Source organism: Gavia stellata, chromosome 15 (genome assembly GCF_030936135.1).
Source record: "Gavia stellata isolate bGavSte3 chromosome 15, bGavSte3.hap2, whole genome shotgun sequence".
Taxonomy (NCBI): Eukaryota; Metazoa; Chordata; class Aves; order Gaviiformes; family Gaviidae; genus Gavia; species Gavia stellata.
In genome coordinates this window covers 10,948,934-10,962,380 of record NC_082608.1, presented here as the reverse complement: position 1 = coordinate 10,962,380, position 13,447 = coordinate 10,948,934, and positions in this window count along the sequence as shown.

Here is a 13,447-nt window from a genome sequence, read left to right as displayed (position 1 = left end):
ATTCTCTGTATGTTTTTTTTCTGAAGCAGAATGATAATCTTTTTAAAAAATCTGCTTGTTGTCTTGTACATGAGGTTCTCAAAACAAAAACTGCTATTGTGTGAAATTACTCTTGATTACCCATGCAGCGTTCTGGTCAATATGGGTAGAAAAAAAATCAGCCTAGTTCATCACTGTGTTCGTTAAAAATGGTAAAAGCAAAGGAATGCAGATTTTGGAACATTTTAAAAATATGATTCTAATTATATGCAGATCATATCCATGTTTAATGTGGAGTTGTTTTAAAAATGGGGCATTAGATTGCAAACTGAGTATTTTTTCTGCATCAAAATGTTCAGGTAGCTTTCCTTTCTCTTCCTCACCCTTCCCCCCCAGTGTGCAAGACTTAAGAGCCCAGGTTTTCAAGACACTGAGCTTTATGGCCAGAAATGAGCCAGCCTCTAATATTTCTTAGGAGAAGGCAGTAAGTATCACAAGATTGCAAGTGGCTATAGCAATTCTATCCAAAGAGCAATGGAACGTCAGATATGTTTGTGTCAGCTTTTGCGGCAGTGGCAGAGCCTTGAAGTTGGTTGTGGAGTGGTTTTGCCATGCTGTTGATTTATATATCAGCTGCATTGATGAGGGTTGGCTTCTCATTCTGCCCATCAGCATTAGGGAATAGGATGGAGCACTGGGACAAAAACGTGGGAAGTCAATGTCTTTGTATATATCTATATGGACACCAGGATAATCTATTAAAAGCCATGACTATCCTATACCAATAGAGATATCAGATCTCATTACCCATCCAATCCCTTTTTGCAACATGTAAATTGGACTTCATTTTGACTCTCTCCCAGTCCAACACATGCACATTACTGCTGAACACCCCTTCAAGATATCTCAAAAGCGTATATTTCATGTCTTCATCAGTTTAATCTGCTACATGGTCAGTAGTTCAGAATAATTATTTAAGATCTGTTGGCTAATAAGTCAATATACGAGATACTGTAAGTCTAGATAGTAACTTGGTATGGCATAGTTAATAGTCTTAGAGCACTGCATAATGAGGTAGAAACGATGCAATACTGGTAGACTGCTAACTGTAGGCAACAGTCCCTGTGAAGGAATATTGGGCAAATAATCTTTTCCTGGGAAAGAGGCATGCCTTGGCAGCATAAAAAGCCATGCTTGTGCATAGCCTGGGATTGGAAGGATTCTCCCAGGATATTTGAGCTTTTATTTAGGGATTGCACGTGGATTTGCACCGATTTTAGTTACACTTGGACAAATCACCAGAGACATCATTACTGCCTTTTAAAAAGAGCTTGTTTCCACTTCATTTAAACCTGTTCCTAATTGACTTGATCTGAGCCCAAACAGTCCTTGTTCAAGTGGAATCAGTACATCTCCCATTTCCTACTTGAATTGTTTTCAGATCTGACCTTTAGTTAAGCCAGCGTAACTTGGTATGAAGATACAAGCCTCAAGCCTTAAATGAAGCCGTGAAGGTAGCCTTAAACTTCCTACTATGAGTAAATATAACTAAGCAAAACACGTAAGTGAGCATTGCCATATGAAAGTCATGTTTGGAAACATGAGCTGGAGAAAAAGCCGTACAACCATGTTACTAAGGTAACAGATCCCTTTGTCTATATATGCACTGAGCAGCTCTCCTATGTCCTTTAAACTATTAGGTCTTGACAGAGATTTTGAAGGAAGGTATGTAAGGACTCAGAAAAAAGTGTTGCTAAAACTTAGTAAGAAACAAGAACATCTGAACTGTTAAAAGTTACTTTAATTATTCTGTGTTTTATTATCAAATACAGGAATATTAAGGCCTTGTTACTCCTTCTCAGGCAGAAAGACCTGGAATGTCAGTCTTCTGTTCTCATCAATTATTACTGCTGATATGTTATTAAAAAAAAAAAAAAAAAAAGATAAAATTTTAGCTTACTTTGTTAATTAAGGCAGTATACCCCAACCTTTTTTCTGCTGAGTTCTCTTCTTGGTAAGGAAAGAGAAATGCACTACTGGAGTATGGTTAGAGACAGACAAGGATCTGAACATATTTAAATCTACAGTTGAACTTTCTCTGTCTCTTTTTTTTTTTCCTCTCTGTCTCTGGTACTTGTAAAATATCTTGGAGAGGGACAAAATATTTTACTTGAATTCATTTTAGTATATCAGGGACACTATTGTTTTCAGAGCAGAAAATCTGTTACAAGAAAATCTTCTGCTGTGTTTTCTCTTAGATGTCCTCAAAATTAAAGATGGGAAATCAAGAGAAGTGAAAAAAGAAAATAGGAGCCATCTATCTTGGTTTATTTTCTAGGGCTTTGTCTTATCATCTGAGTTGCCAAATGGCACAAATGCCTGTTTTTAAAAAAATAAAAATAAAAATCCTTGTTTCTTGATGGGGGAGGTGGAGAAATCTGCAGCAAGTGGGTTAACAATAGGTGAGAAAACCATTTAGATCAAGGCCAACTGAATAAACACTAAATTTCTGAAATATGAACAAGTGGTATAGAATGTTGATGGAAAAAAGAATTCCTTTGAGCATATGGAAAGGGCACTATGGAGAAGGCAATGGAAGTTACCGTGGACAGGATAATGCTATGAAGCCTACAACTGGTGGCTAGATCACAAAAAAAAAAAAAAAAAGGAAAAAAAAAATCATATCACAATCCAAAAATCTTGACATAAATTGAAACTGATTCACCATTTTTTGAGTAATGATTCTGTTTGGTTCCTATGTAATTCACCCCTTCAGCTCCTTTTCTTCATTGTCATATATTTAGTAATGGAATAGCAGCATGCTGAGAAGTGAAATTTCTTTCATGTAGTCCCTTAACAAATAAAGCAGATAATCTTGCTGCAGTACTAGCTTTGAAAGAATGCAATTGTGTATATATTCTGTGTTTCCTACATAGCTGAAATGCATTCAGTAGTTACTTCCTGCATGGTGTAGCAGTAGTGGAAGCATGCTTAAGGTGACAGTTAAATCTGTGGCTATCATCCTCTTTGTCAAAGGAGAACACATGGGATTCTATAGACTATTATGGCGACTGTACACGAAAACTCCTAAGTATACTGAGAGCAGAAAGCTAGGCCAGAAGGCACTAGAAATGATGTGTACACATACAAGGCTTTTGTCCATCCAGCTTGGTGGGATGAATGAATTTTTTTTCCCCAAGGAAAGTAACAGCTGAACATACTAGAAATCTGGCTTAAAAGAAAAAAAAAAAAAAGCACAATTCCCTCAGAGGTCTTTATTAGTTTGGTACTTAGAGAGGGAGGTAGATCGCAAAAGCATTGGCTGAAACTAGAAGATGAGAACATGATTCACGAATATAAATGTGGGCAGTGCACACTCCCTTGTGACTCAGAAATGAGTATTTTACATGTGATTCATAAGGAAAAATAATTGTTTTATCAGATGCATTCCTTGCATATGGCTGGGGTTAATATTCACCTTATTTAAAATTGAAATTCAACTACTGTATCAGCATAGTGGTTCTTTTCCAACACAGACACTAAAGAAAAGAAAGAAATTGCTTTATTCACTAACATGACACAGTTACTCTCCTCCGCACAAGTGACATTTGAGTATTGATCAGTGTTCTGCAAAGGAGCTTGACATGCTTTTTGCAAGGCTCCTGGTGTACGTTGTTTATTAGAAAAGATTTTCTGAGTAACATGAATAAAATCTGGAGATAATGTCCATGTAGGTTTATGAATCATGTCCTTGGATCTGTTGAACCAAGAAACATACCAGGAGGTTGGTTGTGCATTAGTAGTGACAGCCTCTGTTGCCTCAGATTGCCAGAGTTCGAATTAGGCCAGATTAGGAAGCTGGCATCCTGCCTCCTGGACCAATTTTGATCTTAAGAGATGTGCCATCTAGTCTATGTAATGACCTTAACTGTTTCTAACAAAGTACCTCTTATTTATTAATTTTTTATTCTGAGTCCCTGAGGTATTTAGGGAATGCCAGTACCTAAGAATTTATCTTCAGCAGTAGAACAAATATGAGAGAGATTCACATTAAATGTTTTCTGGTCATATTACAGAAGTGTTCGGCAAAGATTAGGGAGGTTTCCATTAAAAGTTTTCTGGGCTGTTTTGGCTATCAGAGTGGATGTACAGAAACATAATATTCCTGGAGTGAGCATAGTTTCCTAATACCATCCAAAGTTCCTTTTCATAGTACGGACATCTGCTTCTCAGGAAATGTATTAAAACTCTTAGAGAAACCGTATCTCCTGACACCGAGCATTAAATGTGAATTGGGTGGTGCAAGCAAGCTGCAACATAGAACTCAATGTGTATGAAGAACAGGTGGTGGGAAGGAGAGGAACCTATTGCTGAGCACACAAAGAGGGAGAAGGCAGGCATCTGTGTCTGTGTATGCAAAAGGAGAGACGCGCTTTCCAGAGATTCTCAGGTCCTTCTTTAGTGTGACGGAAACCATGCATCATACCTGTGTGCATGTGTGGGATTAGGTTGTGAAAGCTTTCTTACTTGTGCTGCACTTAGATGTTTTTTAATATTTTCATTTACTACTGATGTCTATTATCTTGCAAGTGGATGCCATATAGAAAAGCAACTCTTTGCTTGCATGTTTTTCAAATTATTTGGTTTTTTAAATAGTTTCATTATGGTTACATATAGCAACATTGTTGAGTACTGTGTCTTGGTCTTGGCTGTTAGAAAATGTTTTTAATAATCTGAGGCTTTTAAATGCACTATTTTTTTTTTCCTTCGTTGATCCTGTGAAGAATCCATTGTCATTTGACACTTGTACTTATTTGGTTAATTGCACCACTCAGTGTTTCCCCTAATTAGCTCAGTGTTCAGTTAAAAAATGTTGGAAATTCAGTGACAAGAGCATGGAGTTTATACCCTTTCTTAACACTCTTTGATAGTGGTTCCATTTTGAATGTGTTAGTCTTGGGAAATCCATGAATGTTAGTAACAATAGCCTTTGCCTAGTAGAATTCCCAGTTTTGAATCTCAAATTACATAATGAGTCTGAAAGTTAAATACAATGAAAACAGCAAAAAAATATTGAAAAAAGTTTTGATTATGTCTGGAACATAATAAATGGAGCTGCTGGCACTAAAACACAATATAGTTACTTACAAACCCAGCTCTGGTGCCAATAGCAATGAATTGAGTCACAGAATGAGAGCTTTTGGGAGGCTTGAGGTTAATTTTAGAGAAAGTGAGTTATAAGTGAACTCAGAATTGGTTTCTGCAACAACAGGATAATCTAGAACTGACCTTAGCGGTCAGTGTAGAAAGTTAAAACGGTACATCTCAGTACAATAGTGGGCTGAAGTATTCTTTTCTAGAATGGGTGTCAGCTGCTGGGACAACTTAGCTGTTTGCAGAGTTATTGTAATTCAAGTTTAATCAGAGAGGACTGAAGTCTGCTCACAGAGGAAATGATGAATTTCCAACTCTATGGATTTCTGTCCTCTAGTTGTGATAGTTTTTGTCATTTGCATCTGGCTTCAGCATAAAGATATTGGATACTGTGTGAATTTCCATTACTCAAATCTCAAGAATAAAGTAAGAGTTGGAAAGAAATGCCTGGGAGAGATTAACCTTCATCTTTTCCACAGAAGCGCTGGAGGCATCAAACAAGGCTAGAGACAGGTAAATGACTAGCAAAACAACGTAGTAGCCTCAAAATGTAGTTGAACTATAGAACTCTTTGTTAGATGATGCTGTGGGTGCTAAAAATTTATGTGGGCTTAAAGCAAGGCTTGAAAAACATGTGGAAGAGAAGTCTATTGGGAGTTACAAAAAAAACCCATAACCACATCTGGCTTACAAAGTCCTCTAAACTGAAAATAGTTGGAGGTTTGAAGACTATTATGAGAAAATACATGTTTGTCCAGCTCTTAAATAGGCATCTGCCTATTACTGCTTTTGGAAACCAGATACTAAGCTAGATTAACCTTGGATCTGGCTTAATAAGGGAGTTCTCATGAACGCACTGCTGATAGTGATCTCTACAAATACAAACAGTGATTTAAAATGTTCTAGTCCTCTTGCCAGACTGAGAGTGTATCCACCCAGCTGGGATGATCTCCTGCAAGCAGCCCATGCATTTTCTGTCTTTGCTGGACTACTGGATTTCAGTTTACATGGCTCTAGAAAAGGCAATATGAAAAAGTCCTGCCTTACAATCATCAGTTTTCTCAGTGGGACACAGCAAGGGGAGACTATGGCGTCACCTGTACAATTCATTTATTCATTTCTGGATCCAGCCCTGGCTTCTGACTTGCAAAGTCCCCTGTTGTAAAGGACTGTAATGGATTGGGATCAAGAACTTCATCCTCTTCCAGAAGCCACTATGGTATTTACAGTCATCAGCCAGGAGACCCCAGATTAACTGTCATGGAGTCTTCAAGAGGGGAAATAGTCTTAGGAGTGATGCAAGGAATAGGCCAAAGCCTGGGAAACATGCTTGCAGAGTGCTATCACCATCTCCTGTAGGCTGCCCTGAACAATCTGCATCTTTAACAAAATGTTTTCTTTTGTTTTTCTTCATTGGGAAATCTAAATGGGTGTTCTGGCCCAGAAGCCACAGATTAACCTTTAGAGGAAAAAGGAGATTTGCCTGTCCTCACTGGACTGGTCCCAAGCTTTTTCTGTTTTATCACTGGGAAAGGCATTTTAGAAATGCCAGTACTGAGTGAGGGAGAGGGAGTTGCATTCATTTCTGGATATTATTTATTGGATTTTTGAAAACTGACCTGAGAAAAATGTTTATTTAAAATATTTATTGCAAATTATATTGTAGTGTTCTAGAACAAATGGTCAGTTAATAGTCATTTTGCTGGCAAAAATAAAAAGCCTGGACCCCACACCTGTTTAGCTGTAACTGACAAACAAAACAATCTTTCAAGTAGAGTGAAAACAAACCAAATGCCCTTGAATTTTCAAAGAAAATATAACTCCTCCACGTAGCCCTAGGACAACACAGTCTGTTTGTTGGGAAGCATACTTAGTAGTGAGCTACAAATCTCTTTGCTGTGAGACTGAACGATTGTCATACATTTTGTTCTCTTTGTCTCAGTTGATAGTATCTATAGTACTATTCAGAGATAGAAAATTTGTGTCTGTCACTGTACCTGTCAGAAAGGAGCAATACCCTCTGGCAGCGACAGTCTACTTCATGGAGTTTTATTAGTATAATGAATGAAAGCCCAGTAGCATGCCCTGTAACACTTCTAAACTTTGGATTTTAAAAGGAATCATTATTAACAGTGAAAAACAACTATCAGCTTGTTTTATGTACACTTTGTTAAAAGCTCCACATATTTTTAAGAAGAGATTAATCTAGAGTAATTTGTCATCAGGCTCTGAGTGAATGTAATATATAATCCATACGAATGCAGAAGGTTCTGCAGGAAATTTGTGAACATAATGCAATCATGTGTTTGCATTTGTGACTCCTGAGTAGCCAGCAGCAGCTGTATAAACTAGTCTTGCACAGAAGAGATACTTTGTGTGACTACAGCTGTGTATTGTCAATTGCATGTGATGCTTTTCTTGGCCACCATATATGTTAATAACCAAAATGTGCACCAGTTGCTGTCCCTCTGCCTTTCTTTCTCTGCTTCTTTTCTTTCTTTAACTTTTGCTCCCAAAAGGTCGATAACATTTTATAAAAGGCCTTGGTTACTTTGCGGCATATCCTTTTTGAGCACTAAGCACAAACACATTCAATAAACTGTGCAGGAAACGTTTCTCATTTACTCCTTCCGGTAAAAGAAAAACTAAATAGCCAAGACTGCTCTACAAGTTTTCAAGGTCTTGAGATAATTCATTTAATAAAAACTCACTTTTCCATTGCTTTATAGGCCCTGCATCCCCATGCCTGTTGTTGGAGGCCGTTGCAGTCGGAGGGAAGCTCCTGCTGACTGCTGTGATTCAGGCCCAGTGGCTTTTCTGGGTTTCCTCTATTTATAAAACGTTCGTTTCTCAGCTCAGGCAAACTTATTTGCCAAAGAGGACACAGAGCATATTCTGTCTTACGGTGGTGGGAGATTGCTGGAAAGAATACATTCAGATAATCAGACTGTTCTTTCTTTGGTTTACCCCATCTTAAACATTACATGGCATTTGAGATTATCGTCTTTACTACAGGACCGGTAGCACTCTTGATGCTCTAACTTCCCATGCTGCAGAAACAGGACAGCTTCCTTGGAAATGTAAGAGTGCTCCAGGAAGCTGATGAATCAATTGATGGGTCACTCAGGAAACAAACATGCAGGGCTGCATGCTGTGATCTGTGTGGCTGAGATGTCAACAGAAGTTCACAAACACTAGTATGGGGTGGATACAGACTGATTCACTATGAATGTAGATTATAGTCATTAAGATGCTGAGTCCAATAAATTCCTTTACAATTGAGTGTAACACTATATAAGCATATTTGCATATTTACAACATAATAATGCTGCTTCTTTTGCTCCAGCACACTATCTCATTTGTTTGGATATTTCTGTCCTAGCAAAGAATAGGCACTTCTCTGCCTACAGCTTGTCCAGGAGCACTGAGCTGAACTTAAGTTTCCAGATAACCTGCAGCATATGAATAGTCCTCATAAACTTCATATTTGAGTAGCACTAATTGAACTTACCTGTTGGTACCAGTTTCCACATTATTTTAATCAAGCACCAAAAGATGTCTTTCAAAAATGTAATTCTAGAAAAATATTTCTTCTTGTATTGTTTGGTTGCATAAATTCCATTCATTCTCTCTAACAATACATCTCACATTTACTTACAACAACAAGTATTCTCCAACACATTAAGAGAATGCTAAACAGGTTATGTATTTTCTTGGTGGATCACCCAGGTAGTGTCTCATCCTATCTCTTCTCCTTCTTCATGGTATAATTTAGATGTGATATTTAATTATACTGGACAGCTCTATCACTGTTAGGGCACATTGGTATGAGTGACTTGAGGTATGGAAAGACTGAGCTAGTTGTTTGTTTAGTAAGCAGGCATTTGATTGGAAACAAAATGGCAAGACATTAATGTCTACAAGTAGTGTGAGTTGTTTATATACCAAGTAACTACATTATAAAATTTCCCCCTGCCCAATCCTTTCTAAGTTTTTAGTAACTTGCTAAGCATTCTTTTCTCTCTTTTTCCAGCTGTCAGATGAGTAAATTAACTTCCAGAATCCTCCTAAGCAGCTTTGTTATTATTTGGGATTTTTTTTTCCTCTACTGAGAGGCCACAATTCTGGATGAATACAGGTAGCTTCTACGTATCTCTGCATGCGTGTGTCATAAAAACATTGACTTACTGCAGACATATATGTCTTGAGTGCATCCTCAGTAAGTTTGCAGACAACACCAAGTTGGGTGGGTGTGTTCATCTGCTTGAGGGTAGGAGGGCTCTGCAGAGGGATCTGGACAGGCTGGATCGATGGGCCAAGGCCAATTGTATGCAGTTCAACAAGGCCAAGTGCTGAGTCCTACACTTGGCTCACAACAGACCCATGCAATCCTACAGGCCTGGGGACGAGTGGCTGGAAAGCTGCCCCACAGAAAAGGACCTGGGGGTGTTGATTGACAGCTGGCTGAATATGAGCCACCAGTGTGCCCAGGTGGCCAAGAAGGCCAACGGCATCGTGGCTTGTATCAGAAATGGTGTGGCCAGCAGGAGTAAGGTGGTCATCGTGCCCCTGTACTCAGCACTGGTGAGGCCGCACCTCGAATACTGTGTTCAGTTTTGGGCCTCTCACTACAAGAAGAACATTGAGGTGCTGGAGTGTGTCCAGAGAAGGGTGACGAAGCTGGTGAGGGGTCTGGAGCACAAGTCTTATGAGGAGCGGCTGAGAGAACTGGGGTTGTTTAGCCTGGAGAAGAGGAGGCTGAGGGGAGACCTTATCGCTCTCTACAACTACCTGAAAGGAGGTTGTAGAGAGGTGGGTATCGGTCTCTTCTCCCAAGTGACAAGTGATAGGACAAGAGGAAATGGCCACAAGTTGCGTCAGGGAAGGTTTAAACTGGATATTAGGACAAATTTCATCACTGAAAGGGCTGTCAGACATTGGAACAGACTGCCCAGGGAGGCGGTTGAGTCACCATCCCTGGAGGTATTTAAAAGACGTGTGGCTGAGGTGCTTACGGACATCATTTAGTGGTGGACCTAGCAGGGTTAGGTTTACGGTTGGACTTGATGATCCTAAAGGTCTTTTCCAACCTAAACGATTCTATGATTCTATGATCTAAGGAACATTGTGTATTTTTCTCCTTTGTGTCTCAATACTAAGTTTTACTTCTACCTTATTTTCCTTGTCGTCTTCTTGGAACACTTATCCCATTATAAAGAAAAATGGTAATACTTTAAACATACTGTTTCAAAAGCTATTGTAATTCCTGCATTTGCTAGAGAGAAATGAGCTTACTGTGGCAAAAAAGGGAAAGGTTACAGATTGCAATATTTACTCATCTGCCAGATTCTTGCCCAGATTGTATGTGATGACTAATGCCAGGCCTTAAGTATTGGTGAAAATGTCTATATCCCAGTTCACAGACTAATAACAGAATTTATCCCTTCTGGGAGGTCTCGTTCTGGGCAATCTGAAATTTCTAAGCCCTACTTTTATGAAAACAGTAGTCTTGCTATATTTTGAGCAGTAATATAACATTATTGAGCTGACCCTTAAATCTTGCATATTAGTAACTTTATTGGAGGATTGCTGAATGCATAATGGGAGGAGATAGAGTAGTCTCAATGAAGGCAGTCTCTGTACACTGCCCAAAGAAATGCGAGGGTGGAGTACCTTATTATTATTCCTGGTGATCAAGGATGTGTTTGAAAGAAACTACAGCTGAGCTGAAAAGAATCTGTTTGTGTGAGTTTTCTTGGAGAAGGCCTGAAGAGGAAGGCCATGGAGTAGTGAGTTTTTTGGAGATTTTTCTATTGTTCTCCATATAGCTTTCATGTTGTCTTACCGTTGTAGCTTAAGTTCCTAAAAACTAACACCAGTCCCTTTCAGAAGTTAAAAATAATACAGAAAGAACGCACTAATAGCCAATACACATATTGAGCAAAGAGTACACAATGCAAAGCTTAGCCCACAGAAGAAAATAAATAGGAGACAGATCTCCCAAGACACTCTTTCCGCTTAGTCAAGGCTTGCCAATTCTGCTCACAATCAGGGCCAAATAATGCTGCTTCTCCGTCCTCCAACTCTCCTTTCCCCATCATAGAAGCTTTATAAACTTTGGCTCTTCTTTCCTTTTTTTATGCAAGTTTTCATCAAGCCTTGTTTCTGTGCTTCATATCAGCATATACCACATTTTCCTTTCTATTCTTGCCAGAATTCTCACCCATTTCCTTTATAACTATTACCTGAGCTACTTTTATTGTTCTGCTCTCTGAACTCTTTTTTCCACTGCCCCTCTTTGAAACCCATTCAAAAAATTCCTGACCACAGTCTGAACATACTTTTGCTATGTATTTAGGTCTTCCTCATTTCTTACCCTATCAGGGTAAGATTTTCTCCTTATCCTATCAGGTCCCAAATTCAAAATTCATATTGCACTGGGAGTTGCTCCAGCCTGCATCTCAGCTCAGCTGTACCCTTGCTCACACTTTGTTTTTCTGGCTCTCTTTATTGCACTGACCCTCTTTTCACTTGCTCAAACTTTATTTTTAAAGCTTCCCTTGCGAACCTGGTGTAGGAGTCTAGATTCATTGCATATGGCCTCTCAGCTCCCCCCTTCCAGATGCTAAGCTACCTCAACTTGTCTGCATATGGTCTAGTAAATTTTTGGTGAGTAGGAATCATGCCATCTTTTGTTTGTCTCTAAAGAGCAATGTCCTCCTTCAGTATGGCTTCATTTCTTCTCTTTGACACCTGGTCAGTAGAAGCTATATTAACTAGCTTTCTAAGGAGTTGGGCTTTTGCATAAAGTGGAAATTCTGGGTAGCCTGAAACCAGTAATGTGGCTCCAGGAATCTCAGTTTTCTCTCGGGCAATTCATGTAAATTCCTGCAGCCCTTGAGTGTGTAAAAGTAGTATCAAGTGCAAGTGTGATGCTTGTTTTGGACTGAACTCGGTAAGGCATGAAAGCATCTTAAAACCATCATTGCCTCTTTTTCTGATCCTTCATCAACTCCTTCACAGTCCAAGTAGAGAGCTAACAGTATAACAGACAAACCAAACCAGAAATCGTTTGGGAAGCCTGTTTCAAGAATGAGGTAAAGTGGACACCGTCTGTGAAGTTCTACTAAGCAGGTCTGGAAGGTATAAGCTATGAGTCTGTCTCAAGTGTCCTTAAGTTTAGATTCATTGCCTGTGACATCTCAGCTCTCCCTTTCCAGATGCTAAGCCTTCTCAGTCCCTCTGTCTGCATGGTTCCTAGAAATGTCCTTGTGAAACCTATATTGGGTCCAGCAAGCCTCCAACTCTGGCTAAACTTGAGTCTGCAATGAGTCAAAACAGACAAAAGTTATCCGTCGAAGCAGCCTTTGCCTCAAGTGTATATTTAGGCTGCGTTAAGTATTGTTTCATGACAAAAACTTCTGCATTAGATGTCAAATATTTTAAAATAATTTAATAATAATAGTCTCTTCTCATATTCCAGAAACAATGACTGTAAGTGCCTTAAAACAACTTTAGTCTCTAAATATCTTAGATGCCTTTACAAAGTCCGTTTGTAAAACAAAATATTTGTAATGGAAAAGCCATATATTCCATTATGGAAAAATTACATATCTGTGTGGAGTCTTTCTGACAGACATTTTCAACAGATGCTTTTTCATACAGACTTCATCTTTTAATTCATACTTTCTCTTATTCTTTGTGCTTGAAAGACATACAGCTCGTCGGTCAGATCTTTAGACAAACTGCTACTAAATATGTCAGCAATTTCATGTCTAAACTGCAAGCAAAGTTATTTTGGATACATATTGTTTCTTGGTTTTATCCAGGTTCATTGAAATTACACAGATGTGGTACTACAGCAGATACCTATTTTACATGAAAATCTGATGTCATTGTGCTTACAGGGAATTTGATTCTAGGTGAATTTTATTCATCAGAATTGGTTTCTCTTTAAAGGTTTGATGGATTTTTTTTTTTCTGCAGAAATTAAGCCTGTGTACTATGTTTTCTTTGTGTCATCCACAGACTTCTAAAAAATGTATTTCACTTTAAGCGATGGTGTCTCCAGCTGCCCTTGTGGAGTGAGTTTTTCAGTTTAGAGCATAATGTCTGGTGAAACGGAAGCTGCTCTTTTAACTGTTGGACAATCAAAAGGTAGGTCTGGGAGAATTAACTGTGTCGGTGCATGAGAATTCATTCTTCTGGTTTGTGAGAGAAATCCTGAAGAGGATTACTATGGAGCCAAACAGGTGAAAAGAGAAATCTGCTTATATTTTCATACAGGCAAACTGTACAGGTTAGTACCTGCCTG